Here is a 22,080-nt window from a genome sequence, read left to right as displayed (position 1 = left end):
TGGTGTGGGAGCAGTCATATCCCACATCATGCCTTCGGGTGAAGAGAAACCTATCGCCTTCGCATCACGCACCTTGAACAAGGCCGAGAGTAACTATGCGCAGATCGAGCGCGAGGCCTTGGGAATCGTTTTTGGAATTCGAAAATTTCATCAGTACCTGTTTGGGAGAAGGTTCACACTCCTGATGGACCACCGTCCATTGACTTCAATCTTCGGGCCCCACACCGGAATTCCGTCTCTCGCTGCAAGCAGGATGCAAAGGTGGGCTTTACTGTTGTCAGGACACACATACGACATCAAATCTGTCACTGCAGTTCAGGTGCGAAGGTACACCCGCAATGATCCAGTCCTGTCTGAGGTAATGGATGATGTCATTCGAGGGAGATCTATAGGAGATTCTCCTAGTTTGAAACCTTACGTTTCAAAAAGAAATGAGCTCTCCGTCCATGCAGGTTGTCTTCTTTGGGGACGCCGTGTCATCATTCTGCCACCTCTGAGGGAAACTATACTGCAACAACTTCATACAGGCCACAGTGGGATGGTTCAGATAAAGGAAATGGCAAGAAGCTACTTCTGGTGGCCAGGTCTCGATGGGAATATTGAGGAGAAAGCCAAAACATGTTCCCCATGTCAAAGGGTCCGGAATGTTCCACAGCTGGCAACTCTACACCCCTGGGATTGGCCTGCAGAAGTGTGGCAGCGAGTACATGTGGACTTCGCCGATCCTTTCTGTTGTGTATGTACCTTTAAGAGAATAACTGGTCTCAGACTGCAGTACCGGCAGTGACCACCCCTGTATAAAAGGCGCTAGAGAGCCTCTGTTGTTTAGTTTCGTTTATGCCTTTCACCAGTAAAGTTCTGTTTGATTTCTCTCCTGCTAGTCCGTGTCTCAATCATTCACGGACTTAACACTGGCGACGAGTTAGAAACGAACTTACCTGCAACTCAGCAGCAGCTCCGACGATGTTGTTGAAGGTCGGAGCCAGAAGAAAGAAAAAAAAAATAGGCCAATGAAACTCGAGAAACGGGCGTCGACCGTCAATCATTGAGTTCAAAACTTGCAGGAGAGACTGTTCAGAGCCAGGCTGGGTTCCTCGGTCCGTGGTTTCCCAGCTAATCGGGCTGGTGGCAGGTAGTGCTCTGATCCTTCCTGGGCTGCGGCGCGCTGAAGCTCGATCGGGTGGCCTTTCAATGGGGCCGGGCAGCGAGTCGGGAAGCAAGGAGAGAGAGAGAGCGTGGAGCACACAGGGCGCGGCTGGTGTTTCAAAGCTGGGCAGCGTTCGGACTTCAGAAGAGGGAGGGAAGTGTCCCAGAGGGTCCGCTCCACGACGGGAAGATAATAAAAGAAAATGAATTAATATTTAACGCGCAGGAAACCGTGGAAAGCAGCGCTAACAACAGCGGGGAAGAAGACAAAGCGCGGGAGGCGCCATTTTGTTAAATCGGGGAAGAAGGCAAAGCGCGGGAGACGCCATTTTAGATTTGCAAGATGCCAAAGACTGGCTGTATCACTGCTTTTGATAATACATTAGAGGACTGGACCACGTAGGTGAAAAGAGTCGAGGTATATTTCGAGGCAAATGAAATAGCGGAGGGGAAAAATGCATCAATATTGCTAAACTTAATGGGCGCTAGAATGTACGGCCTATTGCGGGATCTGATTACTCCAGCCAAACCGAAGGCGAAGAGTTTTAATGAAATTGTTGCTGTTCTACGGAGCACTTAATCCCTGCACCGCTGTTGATAGCAGAAAGATTTAAATTCCACAGGAGAACTCAGCACAAAGATGAGAGCAATGCTGAGTATCTTACGGAATTACGCAAGCTATCAAAGCACTGCCAGTTCGGAGCAGGGCTGGCAGATACCCTACGGGACAAATTTGTCTGTGGACTCCTGAGTGAAGGAACACAGAAGAAGTTACTCGCAGAAAAAGAGCTGACGTTAGATAAGGCTTTCAGCATGGCAGTATCGTATGAAGCAGCAGCCAGGGGAGCTGCAGAAATTCAACAAAACCCACAGGAATACGGCACCCATGAAATGACACGGGGATTTGCAAAATGTTATTGCTGCGGCAGAAGTAAACATGACCAGAAGGACTGCTGGTCCAAAGACAAAATATGCAGACAATGCGGGATGATTGGACACATTGCACGAGTTTGTAGGTCTGGGAAGAAGACCAGCGACAACAAAAAGGCTACTAAGGAACCGTACAAGAAAGTACAAAAGATGACGGACAGTAGTTCCGAAGACCAGATGAGCGATAGTGAATCTGAGAACAGGAGATTAAGCTGTCTCAAACTTCACAATGTAATCGCAAAAGAGGATCACCGAACCATTTGGGTCACCCTCACGATAGCAGGGTCCCAAGTTAAAATGGAATTGGATACAGGATCAGCGCTAACCGTCATGAATCGACGAGACTATGAGCGGCTATTTTCACACATACCCTTGAGAGAGACATCCATCGTCTTGACGACGTATACGGGGCAAAAAGTATACCCCAGAGGAAAAATAAGGGTGCCTGTCGAATACAATGGCAAGAAAATACGGAAATTGGATCTCTACATACTGCCAAATGGTGGACCACCGTTATTGGGACGGGAATGGATCAGGAAGATAAACTTAGATTGGCATTCCATTCATGCAACGACGGTGGACGGTAAAAAAGATGAAGACGTCACTCCTGGACGATTGTCAACAATCTTAGCTAACACCAAAGAGGTATTTCAACAAGAACTGGGCACGCTTAAAGGCGTAACCGCCTCGTTAAAAATAGAGGAGAATGCAGTTCCCAAGTTTTTCAAAGCGAGACCGGTACCATATGCAATTCGTCCAGCTGTTGAGGCAGAGCTGGAGAATCTGGAGAAGGCGGGCGTGTTGTCTAAGGTCAACTGGAGCGAGTGGGCGACACCCATCGTTCCTGTCATGAAGAAAACGTTAAGCAATAAGTCCGGAGAGCCAAGGAAGATTCGCATCTGTGGGGATTTCAAGGTGACGGTGAACCCTGTCCTTCACACAGTACAATATCCTCTTCCAAGGATAAAAGACATCTTCGCCTCACTGTCTGGAGGGAAGCGTTTTACAAAAATTGACCTAGCACAAGCATATTTGCAGATGGAGGTTGAAGAGTCCTCTAGGAAGTAACTCACGATAAACACTCACAAAGGTCTTTACCAGTATCATCGATTGGTATTCGGAGTAGCATTGGCTCCGGCGATATGGCAAAGAGCGATGGAACAAGTCCTGCAAGGGATTCCGGGGACTCAGTGTTACTTGCACGACATCCTTGTAACAGGTGAAGATGACAGTGAACACCTTAACAACCTAGAACAGGTGCTCACTAGACTACGGGAACATGGGCTGCGAGCCGACCGCCTCAAGTGCGAATTTTTTAAGAAACAGATATCGTATTGTGGCCATGTGATTGATGAAGAGGGGTTACATAAGTCCCCTGACAAAATTGAAGCGGTTGTTAAGGCCCCAGCGCCTGAAAATGTGTCGCAACTGACGTCATTCCTCGGGTTGGTGAATTACTATCATAAGTTTTTGCCGAATTTGTCGACAATTCTGCATCCACTGAATGCCCTGCTATGAACGGGGGTAGCATGGAAATGGAGCGATGATTGTAAACGTGCTTTTCAGAAGAGTAAGGACTTAATCACTTCGAAGGAAGTATTGGCTCACTACAACCCAGCACTGCCAATCAGGCTGGCGTGTGATGCGTCTCCCTACGGCATTGGGGCGGTACTGTCACATAAATTCCTTGATGGCTTGGAGAGGCCGATAGCTTTTGCGTCACGCTCGTTAACTTCTGCCGAGCGTAACTACGCCCAGATTGACAGAGAGGCCCTCAGCCTAGTGTGGAGGGTGAAGAAGTTCAATCACTATCTGCACGGTCAAAAATTTACTCTACTAACCGATCATCAATCTCTTGTCTCCATTTTCAACCCTCAGAAGGGCGTACCGATAATGACAGCACAACGGCTGCAGCGATGGTCCCTTTTCCTAGGGGCACACCAATATGACATCGAGTACAGGGGAACTAAACAGCATGGAAATGCTGATGGATTGTCACGTCTACCGTTGCCGACGGTGGAAGAAGAAGACCTTGCAGTGGATCCAATGGAGTTATTCCACTTGACCATAGTCGAATGTCTCCCTGTGACGAATGCAAACATAGAAAAGGAAACACGGAATGACCCGACACTATCACGGGTCTATGATTTAATGGTGAAGGGATGGCCAGCACATAGCGAACCACTGCTGCCAGCATTTTCGTCAAGAAGATAACAGCTGTCAGTGTGCAGAGGAACCTTGATGTGTGGATCCAGAGTAGCAATTCCACCTAAGTTGACAGATACAGTGCTCAATGAGCTTCATGAGGGTCATCTGGGTGGGGTAAAAATGAAGAGCTTAGCCAGAGCGTTTGTGTGGTGGCCGGGAATCGATAGAGAAATCGGAGAGATGACCAAGAGCTGTGCAGAATGCCAGAAGGTCCAAAACGCCCCACCACAAGCTCCTCTGCATCCATGGGAGTGGCCCTCATCTCCATGGCAAAGGGTGCACGTTGATTTTGCTGGTCCCTTCATGGGCTCGATGTTTTTAATTGCAGTGGATGCACATTCAAAGTGGCCAGAGGTAATAAAAATGTCCTCAACCACCACGGAAAAAACTATCGCAGTTTTACGAACCATATTCGCCAGGAATGGGCTGCCTGAACAGATTTGCTCTGACAATGGACCACAGTTTGTGTCTGAAGAGTTCCGGAGGTTCTTAAAGAACAATGGTGTTAAGCATTACACATCTGCCCCATATCATCCAGCCACTAACGGATTGGCCGAGAGGTTTGTCCAAACATTCAAGGAGGCTATCAAGGCAATGTGCAATGAAGATATACCCCTACAACACAAGGTGGACAACTTCTTGTTTGCCTACCAAAATGCGACACATGCGGTTACCAACCAAACTCCAGCCATGATGTTCTTCAATCGAAGACTACGATGCCCCTTGGATTTGGTTAAGCCAAACGTCCGAAGAGATGTGGAGAACAGGCAGTTTCAGAATATGAATGAAAGGCCGACCAGGAGTTTTAAGATAGGTCAACCAGTTTTGGCCCGGGACTACTGCACTGAGAAATGGCAGCCAGGAACGACTTGTACACGACAAGGACCTCTCATGTATACCGTGGACGTTGGGGAGAGCATTGTAAGACGCCATGCTGACCAGATTCTAGAGTCACTGGAAAATATAAACTCCACACCACGATCTGATACACCTGGTAATGAAATCGACGTTCCAATTGCAGCTACCGCAGAACCGGTAATATTGGAAGCAGATGAACCAAACAACGACATTGATTCCGACTCAACATTGCCAGAAGAACCTGATACTCCAAAGAGGCGTTATCCAGACAGAATTAGGAAGCCTCCTCAAAGACTGAACTTATAATTGCTTAAACTTAACCAATGTATCTAGCAACAGTAATTGTGATTGTAATTCGTTATCATTTATTTGTTAAATGAATGTTATGTACTGTTTACCTAAAAGGGGAGGAATTGTTGTGTGTGTACCTTTAAGAGAATAACTGATCTCAGACTGCAGTACCGGCAGTGACTACCCCTGTATAAAAGGCACTAGAGAGCCTCTGTTGTTTAGTTTCGTTTATGCCTTTCACCAGTAAAGTCCTGTTTGTTTTCTCTCCTGCTAGTCCGTGTCTCAATCATTCACGGACTTAACACTTTCGAAGAGAAGATCTTTATGGTGGTTGTGGACGCTCGTAGCAAGTGGCCGGAGGACGCTGTGATGAGGCCTACCACGGTAGAGAAAACAATTGAGAAACTTGGTGAGATGTTCAGCCGTTATGGCTCACCAGAACAACTCGTAAGTGACAACGGTCCACAATTTGTATCACAGGAGTTTGCAACCATCCTGCATGTGAATGGTGTCCAACACATCAGGTCTGCGCCCTACCTTCCCTCTACTAACGGCCAGGCAGAAAGGTTCGTGCAAACTTTGAAGCACGCCTTGAAGGCATCGCAAGGTCAGGGCTCAATCCACCAACGTCTGAACAGCTTCCTGTTGTCCTACTGGAACAAGCCGCATGCCACAACCAAAACTTCCCCCACTTCGCTCATGATGAAGAGGCAGTTGCGGACAAGTTTTGACTTGCTTAAACCTCCAAGGGCAGAGCAGGTTGTCCATCATCAACAACAAGCTGAAGTTGAAAAGAGAGAGAAGGTTTCATCCGGGAGAGCACGTCCTAGCTCGAAACTACAACATTGGACCGAAATGGGTTCCTGCTATGGTGATCGCGCAGACAGGCCCTGTGTCTTACATGGTTGAGACTGCTGAGGATGTCATCTGGAAAAGACACACAGATCAACTGTTGCTAGGAGCAGAGACAGCCACAAAGGCTCCAACGGCTGGTTGGCCTGAACTGTTTCCGGATGATACCGCAAACCAGCATCCTTTGCCACAGTGCTCTTCTCCAACACAGGAAGTCAAAGAGACTGTTCCAGCTGTGCAAACTCCTGACTTTCGACTGACGCAGGCACCTTCTCTATCTAGGCCTGTGTCAATGCCTACTGCTGTGGAAGCCAGCAATGACCGCCGGTATCCTGACAGAGAGCTTGGATCTGTAGGCTTAGCGACTTACCCACAAGACTGGGGCAGAATAAACCACAGGGTAAAGTCAGGGGTTGAGGCAGTCTACCTCTACCCTAGGTTAGTTGAGTGCATTGAAAGTAACTTACATGTTGAGGAATAATGTGGACCTTCAATTTAAGAGGGGAGGAATATGTTATGTATTGTGTGTTATCCTCCCACCTGTGGTGGCGCTGTCACAGCAGATAAATGGTTGGGTGTTCTCTTGGTTAAGTTTAGCTCTCTTTGTTCGGAGCTCTCCAGAACTTCCCTTTCCCTTCCAATAAAGCACTTCATGTTTGAACTTCTGAGTTCTAATTGTGTCTAGGTAAAAAGGTACCGACACAACAACACTGAACACAGGGCCCGCACTGAACACAGGGCCCTCACTGAACACAGGCCTGCACTGAACACAGGCCCCGCTCTGAACACAGGCCTGCACTGAACACAGGCCACGCTCTGAACACAGGGCCTAGACTGAACCACAGGGCCCGCACTGAACACAGGGCCCGCTCTGAACACAGGCCTGCATTGAACACAGGCCCGCACTGAACCACAGGGCCCGCACTGAACACAGGGCCCGCACTGAATGTGTAGAGAGAGGAGGTGAATGGGAGTTGGGAAAGGTGAGAGAAGATAATGAGGGGGATGTGTCGAGAGAGGGTGAAGGGTAAAGAAGAGAGAGACAAGCAAAGAGGGGGAAGTACAGGGGAATTGAACGGAAGGAGAGGGACTGGGAAGGGCGAGAGAGCCTGTTCTCGTGTTGGTCTCGGAGCAGTTTCATACTTAAAAGTAAACATGCTGTGAATTAACAAGATTTGCACAGGCCCCAGGGAGATTTGAACTAACGACCCCTGGTTTACAAGACCAGTGCTCTAACCCTTCAGCTATGGAGCCACCTGTACTGGATTGCTTCTCATTCCAGTTAGTGCTGTGCATTTGAAGAATGAGGCAGGGCGCAGTTCACCACTCAGATTGTATCTCATCCCCCGATACCTGCCTCAGGCTCTTCAATAGTCACCTCTCAACAACAATAGAGCAACTTTCACGTACTAAAACATCCCAAGGCAACTCAGTTACACTCTATCTCTCTCTCAGTCTCTCTGCCTCCTTCATTCTATATTTCTCCCTCTTTGTGTCTCTACCACTCTCTCTCTATCTTTCTGTCACTCCCTTTCTACCTCTTTCTCTTTTTCTCTGTGTCTCTCTCACTTTCTCTCTCCCTCTCTGTTACTGTTACTCTCTCTCTCTCCCCTTCGCCCTTCCTCAGTCTCATTGCTCTTCCTCCATCCGCCCTTCTCTCATCTATTCTCTTGCTCTCTCCCCTTCTCAGTCTGTCTCTTCCCCCCTTCCACCTCTCTCCTTCCCCTTTCTCTACCTCCTTCCCTCTTTCCCCTTCCCTTCATTCTTCTCTTCCCTCCCCCTCTCCCCTTCTAACTCTGTCACTCCCTCTTCCCTCTATCTCTGTTTCCCCTCTCTCATTTCCCCCTCCTCCATCTGCCTCTCTCTCCCCTTCCCCTCACTCTATCTCGCCTTCCCGCTCTCGGCACTCCCCCTCTCCAACTCCCCCTTCCTCCATCCGCCTCTCTCTCCCCTTCCCCTCGTTCTCCCTCCCTCTTCTTTCTCTTCTCGTCCTCTCTCCTTTTTTCACGCTGTCTCTCCGCTTCCCACCTCTCTCCTTCCAGCTCTCCACTTCCCCTCTCTCTATCTCCTTCCCTTTTCTCTCTCCCCTACACACTCTCTCCCCATCCTCCTCTCCCTTTCCTCCTTCTACTCTCCCCAAGAGGAAAGGACAGGGTGTGAGGGGGAAAGAGAGAAGAAAGGGGAGAGAGTAGGAGGAAGGGAAGTGGTGAGAGAGAGGGGAAAGTGTCGATAGCGGAGGTGAAGGGGAGGTGGGGAAGGTGAGAGAGAGGCGGAGGGAGAGAGAGGGTTCTTTGCAGCTGAGAGCGAGAGTGCCGAAGGCTGTGTTGCCTACCCGGTGCCAGGGTTAAGGACATCTCCTCTGGGCTAGAGAGAAACTTGGAGTCGGAGGGGGAGGATCCAGTTGTCGTGGTCCATGTTGGTACCAATGACATAGATAGGACAAGGAAAGAGGTTCTGCTGAGCGAGTATGAGCAGCTAGGGGCCAAATTAAAAAACAGAACCACAAGGGTAATAATCTCTGGATTACTACCTGAGCGACGAGCAAATTTGGCTAGGGTAAATAAAATCAGAGAGTCAAATGCGTGGCTTAAAGACTGGTGTGGGAGAAATGGGTTTTGCTTCTTGGGACACTGGCACCAGTACTGGGATGGGAGAGAACTGTTCCGTTGGGACAGACCTCACTTGGCCAGTGCTGGGACTAGAATTCTGGCGAATTGAATAACTAGGGCTGTAGAGAGTGCTTTAAACTAATTAGTGGGGGGGAGGTTTCAAGAGAGCGAAAAATAAAAATGACAGCGGAGGCGGCAATAGAGCAAGGTAGCAGTGGGGGAATTAATAACCAGAGTGTGTCAGGAAGGGACAGAATGTATAAAGCTAAAGGTAAAGTAGTAAAGGGGGTAAAAGCAGGAATAAATTGACACAAAACATATTTAAAATTTCTTTATCTGAATGCATGCAGCATTCGTAACAAAATAGATGAGTTGATGGTAGAAATAACTACACATGGGTATGATCTGGTGGCCATTACAGAAACATGGCTGCAAGGTGACCATGACTGGGAACGAAACATCCAGGGGTATTTGACAATTAGGAAGGACAGACAGGAATGAAAGAGAGGTGGGGTGGCTATGTTAATAAAGGATGGAATCACTGCAATAGTGAGAAATGATATTGGGTCAAAGGATCAGGATAGTGAAACAGTTTGGGTGGAGATAAGGAATAATAAGGGGAAAAAGTCACCAGTGGGCGTAGTCTATCGGCCTCCTAACAGTTGCAACTCTATTGGTCGGAGTATTAATCAGGAAATAGTTGGGGCTTGTAATAAGGGAACAGCTATAATCATGGGGGATTTTAACTTTCATATTGACTGGACAAATCAAATTGGGCAGGGCAGCCTTGAGGAAGAGTTTATAGAGTGCATTAGGGATGGGTTCCTTGAGCAGTATGTTACTGAACCAACCAGGGGGCAGGCAATATTAGATTTGGTGCTGTGTATTGAGACAGGATTAATAAAAAATGTCCCAGGAAAGGATCCCCTTGGAATGAGTGATCATAACATGGTTGAATTCCAAATTCAGTTGGAGGGTGAGAGAGTTGGATCTCAAACCAGCATATTAAGCTTAAATAAAGGAGACTATGAAGGTATGAGAGCAGAGTTGACTAAAGTGGACTGGGAAAATAGATTAAGGTGTAAGACGGTACATGAGCAGTGGTGTACATTCAAGGAGATATTCCAAACTTTCAAGAAAAATATATTCCACTGAGGAAAAAGGGGCGTAAAAGAAAAGACAGCCATCCGTGGCTAAGTGAAGTAATAAAGGATAGTATCCGACTGAAAACAAGGACATATAAAGTAGCCAAATCTAGTGGGAGGATAGAAGATTGGGAAGCATTTAAAAGCCAGCAAAGAATAACTAAAAGATTAATTAAGAAAGGGATGATAGATTATGAAATTAAACTAGCAATAAACATAAAAACAGATAGCAAGAGTTTCTACAGCTATATAAAAAGAAAAAGGGTGGCTAAAGTGAATGTTGGTCCCTTAGAGGATGAAACCGGGAAATTAGTGGTGGGGAACATGGAGATGGCAAAAACACTGAACAAATATTTTGTATCAGTCTTTACAGTAAAGGACACTAAAAATATCCCAACACTGGACAAACAGGGGGCTATAGGGGGGGAGGAGCTAAACATGATTAAAATCACTAAGGAGATGGTACTCAGTAAGATAATGGGACTAAAGGCGGATAAATCCCCTGGACCTGATGGCTTACATCCTAGGGTCTTGAGAGAAGTAGCGGTAGGGATTGCGGATGCATTGGTGGTAATTTTCCAAAACTCCCTGGATTCAGGAAAGGTCCCAGCAGATTGGAAAACTGCTAATGTAACGCCCTTATTTAAAATGGGAGGTAGACAAAAGGCTGGAAACTATAGACCAGTTAGCCTAACATCTGTGCTTGGTAAAATGTTGGAGTCCATTATTAAGGAAGCAGTAACAGTACATTTGGATAAGCATAATTTAATCGGACAGAGTCAGCATGGTTTTATGAAGGGGAAGTCATGTTTGAAAAATTTGCTCGAATTCTTTGAGGACGTAACAAATAGGGTGGATAAAGGGGAACCAGTGGAAGTAGTGTATTTGGACTTCCAAAAGGTATTTGACAAGGTGCCACACAAAAGATTATTGCACAAGATTAAAAAAATCACGGGATGGGGGGTAATATACTGGCATGGGTGGAAGATTGGCTCTCTAACAGAAAACAGAGAGTTGGGATAAATGGTTCATTCTCGGGTTGGCAATCAGTAACTAGTGGTGTTCCGCAGGGGTCAGTGCTGGGACCCCAACTCTTTACAATCTATATTAACGATTTGGAGGAGGGGACCAAGTGCAACATATCCAAGTTTGCAGATGATACAAAGATGGGAGGGAAAGCAGTGAGTGAGGAGGACATAAAAAACCTGCAAAAGGACATAGACAGGCTAAATCAGTGGGCAGAAATTTGGCAGATGGAATCTAATGTTGGAAAGTGTGAGGTTATGCATTTTGGCAGAAAAAATCAAAGAGCAAGTTCTTATCAAAATGGAGAGAAACTGCAAAGTGCTACAGTACAAAGGGATCTGGGGGTCCTGGTGCATGAAACACAGAAGGTTAGTATGCAGGTACAGCAGGTGATCAGGAAGGCCAATGGAATCTTGGCTTTTATTGCACGGGGAATGGAGAATAAAAGCAGGGAAGTCTTGCTTCAGTTATAAAGGTTACCGGTGAGGCCACACCTGGAATACTGCGTACAGTTTTGGTTTCCATATTTAAGAAAAGATATACTTGCTCTCGAGGCAGTTCCGAGAAGGTTCACTTGGTTGATTCCAGAGATGAGGGGCTTGACTTATGAGGAAAGGTTGAGTAGGTTGGGCCTCTACTCATTAGAATTCAGAAGAATGAGAGATGATCTTATCGAAACATATAAGATTGTGAGGGGGCTTGATCGGGTGGATGCGGTGAGGATGTTTCCACTGATGGGTGAGACTAGAACTAGGGGGCATCATCTTAGAATAAGGGGCTGCCGTTTCAAAACTGAGATGAGGAGAAACTTCTTCACTCAGAGGGTAGTAAAACTATGGAATTTGCTACCTCAGAGAGCTGCGGAAGCTGCGACATTAAATAAATTTAAAATGGAGATAAACAATTCCCTAGCTGATAAGGGAATTAGGGGTTACGGGGAGCGGGCAGGAGTCTAGGTTCAGATCAGCCATGATCCTATTGAACGGCGGAGAAGGCCCAAGGGGCCGTATGGCCTACTCCTGCTTCTTGTGTTCTTATTAGGGTTAAGTAGCAAGGGGGATGTGTAAGGAAGAGGGGGAGTACAGGGGAATTGAACGGAAGGAGAGGGAGAGGTGGAGATTGGGAAGGGAGAGAGTGTCTGTTCTCGTGTTGGTCTCGGAGCTCCTTCATACTTAAAAGTAAACATAATGTGAATTAACAAATTTGCACAGGCACCTGTGAGATTTGAACTCACGACCCCTCCGTTTACAAGAACAGTGCTCTAACCCCTAAGCTATGGAACCATGCGTACTGCATTGCTTTTCATTCCAGTTAGTGCTGTGTGTTTGAAGAATGAGGCAGGACGCAGTTCACCACTCAGATTGTGTTTCATCCCCCGATACCTGCCTCAGGCTCTTCAATAGTCACCTCTCAACAACAATAGAGCAACTTTCACGTACTAAAACGTCCCAAGGCAACTCAGTTACACTCTCTCTCTCTCAGTCTCTCTGCCTCCTTCTTTCTATATTTCTCACTCTTTGTGTCTCTACCACTCTCTCTCTATCTTTCTGTCACTCTCTCTCACTCCCTCTTCCCTCGATCTCCTTCCCTCCCCTTCTCTCTTCTCTCCCTTCCCACTTTGTCTCCCCTGTTTCCCCTCTCACATTTCCCCCTCCTCCATCTGCCTCTCTCTCCCCTTCCCGCTCTCGGCATCCCCCTCTCCAACTCCCCCTTCCTCCATCTGCCTCTCTCTCCCCTTCCCCTCGCTCTATCTCGCCTTCCCACTCTCAGCATCCCCCCTTCCTCCAACCGCCTCTCTCTCCCTTTCCCCTCGTTCTCCCTCCCTCTTCTTTCTCTTCTCTCCCTCTCTCCTCTTTTCACGCTGTCTCTCCGCTTCCCACCTCTCTCCTTCCAGCTCTCCACTTCCCCTCTCTCTATTTCCTTCCCTTTTCTCTCTCCCCTACACACTCTCTCTCCCTTTCGCCTCTTCTCTCCCCATCCTCCTCTCCCTTTCCTCCTTCTACTCTCCTCAAGTGGAAAGGACAGAGTGAGAGGGGGAAAGAGAGAGGAAAGGGGAGAGAGTAGGAGGAAGGGAAGTGGTGAGAGAGAGGGGAAAATGTAGAGAGAGGAGGTGAATGGGAGGTGGGGAAAGTGAGAGAGAGGCTGAGGGAGAGAGAGGGAAGATAGGTAGAGAGAGGGGTAAGGAAGAGAGAGACAGGCAAAGAGGGGGAGTACAGGGGAATTGAATGGAAGGAGAGGGAGAGATGGAGATTGGGAAGGGCGAGAGAGCCTGTTCTCGTGTTGGTCTCGGAGCTGTTTCGTACTTAAAAGAAAACATGCTGTTGTAGGAATGGTCAAATTCCTATCCAGAGATTGAGTCCGACGCAGGCAATCAATCAAAAAGGTTTTTAATGTCAAACTAACGAGTTTAGCAGATTGATGCAAGAGAACTATGAATACAGGTCTTAACAGGTCAGAAGCTCCACGAGGACTGCCTGGGCGGTCCTGTGGATGGCGTCATGACATCATCACGTTTTTCCCACGTTTGGGTGATCATGTGATTAGCGGCATGACGTTTTGGCGTTTGCTTGTGCTCTTAAAGGGACCCAGCCCTGTACATGCAAACAGTATATACAATGGTACAGATTCAGTTTGTAGTTAACACATCATTAAAGGGAATTATGTACAGTTGTTCCGAGTCCCTCAGTGGCTCTGCCACATGTGCCCCCCCAGAATTGTCTTTAATGGAAAAGCCAAACGGTGAGGGGGTCTGACAAGCCTGTCAGAACGACTCCTGTATTCCCGAAACAGAAGCTGTTGGACGGCGGGCGGTCTGCCAGGTGGTTGCACTTGCTCTGGCGCGACGACAGTGGGCGGCCGACCTCGTCTCGGTGGCTGTGCGGTCTCAACGGGACGGTCAAGGTCCAGGTGTGCCGGCTTCAAACGGTCGACCGAAATGTGGTCCGGTTTACCAGCGACACCCACCTTGAAGGTTTAGTCTCCTGCCTCTAACAAATGAAAAAGACCAGTGTATGGGGCCTTGAGTGGATCCCGGTGAGCATCGTGGCAGATGAACATGTAATCAGCTTGTTTCAGCTCCACTGGAACGTGAGAGCCCTGAACCCCATGATGCGATGTGGGAACCAGCGCAAAACATCTGGCTGCTTCCTGGTGGCTGATAAGCTGGCGTGAGGCGGACCATGGCTCCGTTGGTGTTGGCAGGAAATCCCCTGGCACTCGCAGCGGCTGACCATAAACCATCTCTGCGGCGGAAGTGTGAAGATCTTCTTTGGGGGCCGTGCGAAGGCCCAACATGACCCATGGCAGCTTGTCTGTCCATCCAGCGTCTTGGAGGCTGGCCCTCAGTGCGGCCTTAAGCGATCTGTGAAAACGTTCGCACAGACTGTTTGCTTGTGGGTGGTAGGCTGTGGTGCGGTGTAACTTGACACCGAATCCTTGAGCCACCGCATTCCAGAGTTCGGAGGAAAACTGCGGGCCCTAGTCCGAAGAGATGTCAGCAGGCACTCCAAAACGGGTGACCCATGAAGAGATGAACGCCTGACCACGTCCGCTGAAGTAGTAGATGACAGGGGAACCGCCTCTGGCCATCTGGTGGTGCGATCTACTATGGTCAGGATGTGCGTCAAACCGTGGGAAGGTGGAAGTGGTCCTACCAGGTCCACATTGACGTGGTCAAACCGTCGCTCAGGAACTGCAAAGGTGGCCAATGGAGCCTTGATGTGGCGCTGAACCTTGGCCTTTTGGAATACCACGCAGGTGTTAGCCCAGTTGCGGACATCTTTATGCATGCCCCCGCCAAACGAACCTAGAAGACATCAGCTTCTGAGAAGCCTTCATTCCCGGGTGTGACAACCCATGTACGGCGTCAAACACCGTGCAGCGCCAGGCGACCGGCACAATAGGGCGAGGGTCCCGAACAGAGACGTCACACAGCAACGTGGTACCAGCCGAATGGAACCTGACGTCGGCCAACTGGAGGCTAGTGATGTTGGTGTGGTAAGCCTGCACTTCTGGGTCTGAGACTTGGTCTGCTGCCATGAGAGCGTAGCCAATGCCCAGCTGGACCGCATGCACGGTTGCGCGGGAGAGGCAATCTGCAACCAGGTTGTCTTTACCGGCCACGTGCTGAATGTCTGTGGAAAATTCAGAGATGTATGTCAGCTGACGTTGTTGTTGACATGACCACGGTTCGGCGGTCTTGGCCATGGAAAACGTCAGTGGCTTGTGGTCGACGAAGGCTGTGAAAGGACGTCCTTCCAACAAGAGCCGGAAAGGCGGATGGCCAGAAAAAGGGCTAGTAGCTCCCTGTCGAAAGTACTGTACGCCTGCTCGTTACGCCGCAGTTGACGGCTGAAGATTGCCAACGGCTGCCATGTCCCGTTCATCCACTGCTCCTGAACGGCGCCGATTGCGTAATCTGACGCGTCGGTGGTGAGGGCAATGGTGGCTCCTGGTAGCAGGTGCGCCAGCACGGTCGCGTTGGCTTAGGCGCGCTTGGTGTTGATGAATGCCCGGTCCATGTCAACTATCCAGCTTACCAGATCCTTGCCAGACTTGCCCTTGAGGGCCTCGTACAGGGGCTGCATGAGCAGTGCTGCCTTAGGCACGAAACGGTGGTAAAAGTTTACCATGCCGAGGAATTCCTGAGGGGCCTTTGTGTTCTGTGGGCGTGGAAAGGAGATCACCGCCTCTACCTTTGCTTGCAAAGGAACCGCTTCCTCTGAGGTAATGCGATGTCCCAGGAAATCGAATTGGTGCAGACCAAACTGACACTTGGCTGAGTTGATAATCAGTCCAGGTTGGCTGAGGCGTCGAAAGAGGATGCGCAGATGAGAGATGTGTTCCTCCTTATTAGGACTGGCAGTGAGAATGTCGTCTAAGTAGATGAAGAGGAACTTGAGGTCCCGCAGCACGGAGTCCATGAGGCGCTGGAAAGCCTGGGTGGCGTTCTTCAACCCAAACGGCATCCTTAAAAATTCGAAGAGAGCGAAAGGGGTGATGACTGCGGTCTTCTGAACGTCGTGTGGGTGCACCAGGACCTGGTGGTAGCCCCGGGCAAGATCAACCTTGGAAAAAATGGTGTTTCCTGCCAAATGGGCAGAGAAATCTTGGATGTGGGGGATCGGGTATCGATCAGGAGTGGTGGCATCGTTTAGGCACCAATAGTCGCTGCAGGGCTGCCATCCACCGCCATGTTTCAGTACGATGTGAAGAGGCGAAGACCAGGGACTATTCGACATGCGAATAATCCCTAAATGCTCCATCGTTGCGAACTCCGCCTTCGCGACCGCTAGCTTGCCAGGTTCGAGGCGTCGGGCCCGCACGTGGACCGGGGTGCCGGTGGTGCAGATGTGGTGTTCCACACCATGTTTCGTGGCCGTGGAGGAGAACGTGGGCCTGGTCAGGTCTGGAAATTCGCCCAGCAGGTGAGCGAACTCATCCGGAGTCGGGAAAGCGCAGGAGACGGTGCGTGACATGGTGTTACTATGGTGGCAAGGGATAGAGTGAAACGTGGCTGCGTTGATCAGCCGCCGGTTCCTTACATCGACCAGGAGGCCGTTGGCGCACAGGAAATCTGCAGCGAGAATGGCTTGCGAAACCTTGGCCGTAACGAATTCCCAGAAAAACCGTTGGCTGCCGAAACACACCTGGACCCACCGTCTACCGGAGGTCTGAATAGCACCGCCATTAATCGCTTCGAGGGGGAGGCCGTGCTTCCCAGCCTGTACGTCAAGAGCTGATGCGGGTAGAATGCTGTACTGCGCCTCGGTGTCGCACAGGAACCGACGACCGGAGATGGCATCTGTGATGAAGAGCAGCTTGGCTGCATTGCCGATTGCCATCGCGGCTGCGGGGCGCCCGTTAGACCCGTTCTTCATTGGACGGAGTTGTTGTTTTTTTTTGAGAGAAGCTGCAGGGAGGGTGGCAACATCTCGTCTTCGAGCCAAACCGCGCGTGGTAGAAGCACAGCCCCGCGGGCTGAGGAGCTGGGGCGGCGGCTGTGGGGATGGGCGCCTTGTGGCAGCGCAGTGCTGTTGCATAACTGCGAATATTTTGTCTGCTTCAGCAGCGAGCATTGCGCAGTCTTCGACCTCGGATCTCGCCAAGGCCGCTTGCACCTGCTCCAATAATTGGCTGAGGAATAACTCTCTGAAGAGAAAGCATTGCGGTTCGGAGCCGAGGAGTGTGAGCATCTGGCTCAGCAGCTCGGAAGGTTTGGAGTCCCCGATCCCGGGCATAGCGAGCAGATGCCGGGCGTGCTCCGATTTCGTGAGCCCGAAAACCTGGAGCAACCGCGCCTTGAGGGTCTCATACTTGCGGTCAGTAGGTGGATTCTCGAGAAGACTGATGATCCACGAGGCAGCAGAGTCGTCGAGAGTGGAGACCACATATAAGTATCGGCTCTGATCGCAACGATGCCTCTCAGGGCGAACTGGGCTTCAACTTGGATGAACAACGAGGTCGCTTGTTGCTCCCAGAACTGCGGTGCTTCAACAAAATGGCGTTTGCCTCCATGCTGTGTTCCTTTCGCGAAATCCGTTCACAAAAGTCATGGTCACCAATGTAGGAATGGTCAAATTCCTATCTAGAGATTGAGTCCAATGCAGGCAATCAATCAAAAAGGTTTTTAATGTCAAACTAATGAGTTTAAACAGATTGATGCAAGAGAACTATGAATACAGGTCTGAAGCACCACGAGGACGACCAGGGCGGTCCTGTGGATGGCATCATGATGTCATCACATTTTTCCCACCTTTGGGTGATCACATGATTAGCAGTATGACATCATAATGTTTGCTTGCGCTCTTAAAAGGACCATGTTTTGTACATGCAAATAGTATATACAATGGTACAGATTCAGTCTGTTGTTAACACATCACTAAAGGGAATTATGTACAGTTGTTTGGAGTTCCATCAGTGGCTTTGCCACACTGTGAATTAACAAATTTGCATAGGTACCAGTGAGATTTGAACTCACGACCCCTGATTTACAGGACCAGTACTCTAACCCCTGAGCTATGGAGCCACATGCATGGGGTTGCTTTTCATTCCAGTTAGTGCTGTGCATTTGAAGAATGAGGCAGGGCGCAGTTCACCACTCAGATTGTGTCTCATCCCCCGATACCTGCCTCAGGCTCTTCAATAGTCACCTCTCAACAACAATAGAGCAAGTTTCACGTACTAAAACGTCCCAAGGCAACTCAGTTACACTCTATCCCTCCCTGCCTCCTTTCTTCTATATTTCTCCCTCTTAGTGTCTCTACCACTCTCTCTCTATCTTTCTGTCACTCCCTTTCTACCTCTTTCTCTTTTTCTCTGTCACTCTCTCTCTCTCTCTCCCCTTCTCACTCTGTCTCTTTCCCCCTTCCAACTCTCTCCTTCTGTAGGGGGGCATCTTTTAACTGGTTTACGGTAATTTGCCTGGTCAGGCAGCTTTGCCCACACCCTGACCAATTCCAACCTTTTACCTGGTTTACAGTAATTTACCTGGTCAGCAGCCTTTGCCTGCTACCCTTAAACCAATTCAAACAGCGGTTTCGAATCGCTACCCCACCTTCCAGTTCTGACTGAAGGACTTATAATTAATGATATATTAAAAGCGGACAACTGGTCTGGGTGTGAGAAAGTCAAACTTTATTAAACTAAAGAAACTGCAATCAAATTTAAACTATACCACATGAACACAGTAATTACAGTAAAATTGCTTAAATGGGGGAAGGCAGACAGCAAAAACGAGGGATTGATGGCTACAATGTTGATGAAACAATCTTAGCAATTTCCCCTAAATCACCCCCCCCCAACTCCTGACTAGGTGGCCTTGCTGAGGAGTCAGAAACCCTGCTCACCTGTGGTCCAGCGAAGTAAGAGAGAGAGATAGCTTCTCAGGAGCTCTCTTTTATATCCTGCCAACTCCTGTTTGGCACTGAAAAGGTCTGTGTGCAAAATTCACGCCCAAAAGTTCCAATACACAAAAGAAAGCCATGACTGGCTGATTCAAAGTGAGCGATTTAATGTGTCTGCACTCTGGGGCCGAAGTGTACCCGCCCACATCCGGAGTTCACCTTGGCTAAAACAAAAGGGAATCCAACTGCCTTATTGTTTAGAATCGGGTGATTCAAAAACCCATTCATTCCTGAAATGTTGCATATCAAAAGTCCTTTTTCCTGAGTTTAGATGTATCTATTGTGTGTAAGTGCTTTGAATGGGTTTGGATTTTCTGTGTAAATAGAAGCCAATTGTTCTGCGGTTTCGGTTCAAGTGGGCTAATCCCTTCAGTAAATAAACATCCTGCAGTTTTGTATAAACAAACCTTGCCTCTCCACAAAAGGGAAACTCCCTGGTTTGATTGACAGGTCTTTCACACAGACACATTACAAGCTGTACAAGCTGCTTTTCCAAGCCGCACTGTTCTTGGCCAATGCTTTCTGACGGCCATTTTAAAACAATTTTTGATTCACCAGGCTCAAGGGCACAAATTCAAATCAAATGTACTATCTTAATGTGTGCGAATATTTCCACAGAACTCCTCGATTCCGGTGTTGTCCAGGTGCTGTCCATCTCAGAGCAGTCTTTCGTGGCTCTGAGTATGCTTTAAAAACATTGATCCAACCCAGAGGCAATTCAAAACACATAATTCTTCAACCACGATGTGGACCAATATTTCCCGATCTTCAAGGAAAATAGGGGAATTTTGCGAACCCCTACTCTTCCCCTCTCTCTATCTCCTTCCCTCCCCTTCATTATTCTCTTCCCTCCCCTTCTAACTCTGTCACTCCCTCTTGCCTCTATCTCCTTCCCTTCCCTTCTCTCTTCTCTCCCTTCCCACTTTGTCTCCCCTTGTTTCCCCTCTCTCATTTCCCCCTCCTCCATCTGCCTCTCTCTCCCCTTCCGCTCGCTCTATCTCACCTTGCCGCTCTCGGCATCCCCCCTCTCCAACTCCCACTTCTGCCTCTCTCTCCCTTTCCCCTCGTTCTCCCTCCCTCTTCTTTCTCTTCTCTCCTCACGCTGTCTTACCGCTTCCCGCCTCCCAGCTGTCCACTTCCCCTCTCTCTATCTCTATCTCCTTCCCTTCACCTCTTCTCTAAACATCCTCCTCCTTCTACTCTCCCCAAGAGGAAAGGACAGAGTGAGAGAGGAAAGGGGAGAGATAGGCAGGCAAAGAGGGGGAGTGCAGGGGAATTGAACGGAAGGAGGGAGAGGCGAAGATTGGGAAGGGAGAGAGAGCCTGTTCTCGTGTTGGTCTCGGAGCTGTTTCACACTTAAAAGTAAACATGCTGTGAATTAACTAATTTGCACAGGCCCCAGTGAGATTTGAACTCACTACCCCTGGTTTAACGAGACCAGTGCTCTAATCCCTGGGCTATGGAACCACCTGCACTGGATTATTTCTCATTCCAGTTAGTGCTGTGCATTTGAAGAATGAGGCAGGACGCAGTCCACCACTCAGATTGTGTCTCATCTCCCGATATCTGCCTCAGGCTCTTCAATAGTCACCTCTCAACAACAATAGAGCAACTTTCACGTACTAAAACGTCCCAAGGCAAATCAGTTACACTCTATCTCTCCCTCAGTCTCTCTGCCTCCTTCTTTCTATATTTCTCCCTCTTTGTGTCTCGACCACTCTCTCTCTATCACTCCCTTTCTACCTCTCTCTTTTTCTCTGTTTCTCTCTGACTCACTTTCCCTCTCTCTCCTCTCTGTCACTTTCTCTCTCTCGCTACCTCCTCTCTTTCTCTCTCCTCTTTGCTTCCCTCTTTCTCTCCCATTCCGCCTCTCTCCTTCCATCTCTCCATCCCTGTCTCCCCTTTCCCCACACTCTCTCTCCTTCCCCTCTCTCTATCCCTTTCCCCACACTCTCTCTCCTTCCCCTCTCTCTATCCCTTTCCCCACACTCTCTCTCCTTCCCCTCTCTCTATCCCTTTCCCCACACTCTCTCCCCTTCCCCATCCTCTCTCCCGTTCCCCCCTCTCTATCACTTTCCCCACACTCTCTCCCCTTCCCCTCTCTCTATCCCTTTCCCCACACTCTCTCTCCTTCCCCTCTCTCTATCTCTGGCCCTCTCTGCACTTCACCCACAGTCTCTCTCCTTCCCTTTACTCTCCCTCTCCCCATCCGCCTTCTTGTCTCCCCAAGAGGAAAGGACAGAGTGAGAGGGGGAACGGTAGAGAGAGGAGGTGAAGAAGGTGAGAGAGAGAGGGGAATGTGTAGAGAGAGGGTGAAGGGGAGAACAGGGGATTTGAATGGAAGGAGAGGGGAAGGGGAGTGAGAGCCTGTTTTTGGGATGGTCTCTGAACTGTTTCATACTTAAAAGAAAACATGCTTTGGATTAATGGCGAGTTCAGAAACAGAACCTAAATCTACAGAGGCCCCAGTGAGATTTCAACTCACGACCTCTGGTTTACAAGACCAGTGCTCTAACCCCTGAGCTATGGAGCCACCGATACAGGATTGCTTCTCATTCCAGTTCGTGCAACACAACATGGCTGATTACCTGACCATGGTAAAGGATAGCAAACTGAGAAAAACCTTGACAATGTACAGACTTAGTGAACATAGCCTGGCGATCGAAAAAGGTAGACACAGGCAGACCCGGCTACCAAGAGAGGACAGGATATGTTCTCATTGCAGTCAGGGTGTGGTGGAGACAGAGATGCACTTCCTCACAGCTTGTAGAAAATATCAGGGCATAAGGGAGAATTTCTACACAAAATTCACAAAAATATGCCCGGAATTCAGAAATTTGAATGACGACCAAAAACTCCCATACCTACTAGGGGAAGAAAGAAATTGTGTAACCTTAGCGGCACACTATGTTACAGCTAGCCATAAACAGAGGGACAACCACTAAATATAAGAAAAGAGTATATACAAATTATATGAATGTATATTTATACACTCAGGGATATATCTGTTTCTACACTGTATGGATAGATCAGTGTTTATGTGTTCAACCATGAATGTTTTTCGATGCTTTGGCAACATAAGATGTACCTTGTCATCATGCCAATAAAGCG

The 22,080-nt window shown here is 48.7% G+C and overlaps 1 non-coding gene across 1 annotated transcript; it reads right to left on the bottom strand.

Moving 5' to 3' along the window:
* Positions 1-21,429: 21,429 nt before the first annotated feature.
* Positions 21,430-21,502, bottom strand: trnat-ugu (transfer RNA threonine (anticodon UGU)). The gene has a single exon. It is a non-coding gene; the product is annotated as a tRNA-Thr (tRNA).
* Between the last annotated feature and the right edge of the window lie 578 nt (positions 21,503-22,080).

Source organism: Somniosus microcephalus, unplaced genomic scaffold (assembly GCF_052327205.1).
Source record: "Somniosus microcephalus isolate GS21.2 unplaced genomic scaffold, FLI_Smic_1.0 unresolved_chr2, whole genome shotgun sequence".
NCBI classification, from domain to species: domain Eukaryota; kingdom Metazoa; phylum Chordata; class Chondrichthyes; order Squaliformes; family Somniosidae; genus Somniosus; species Somniosus microcephalus.
This window is presented reverse-complemented; position numbering and strand designations above follow the sequence as displayed.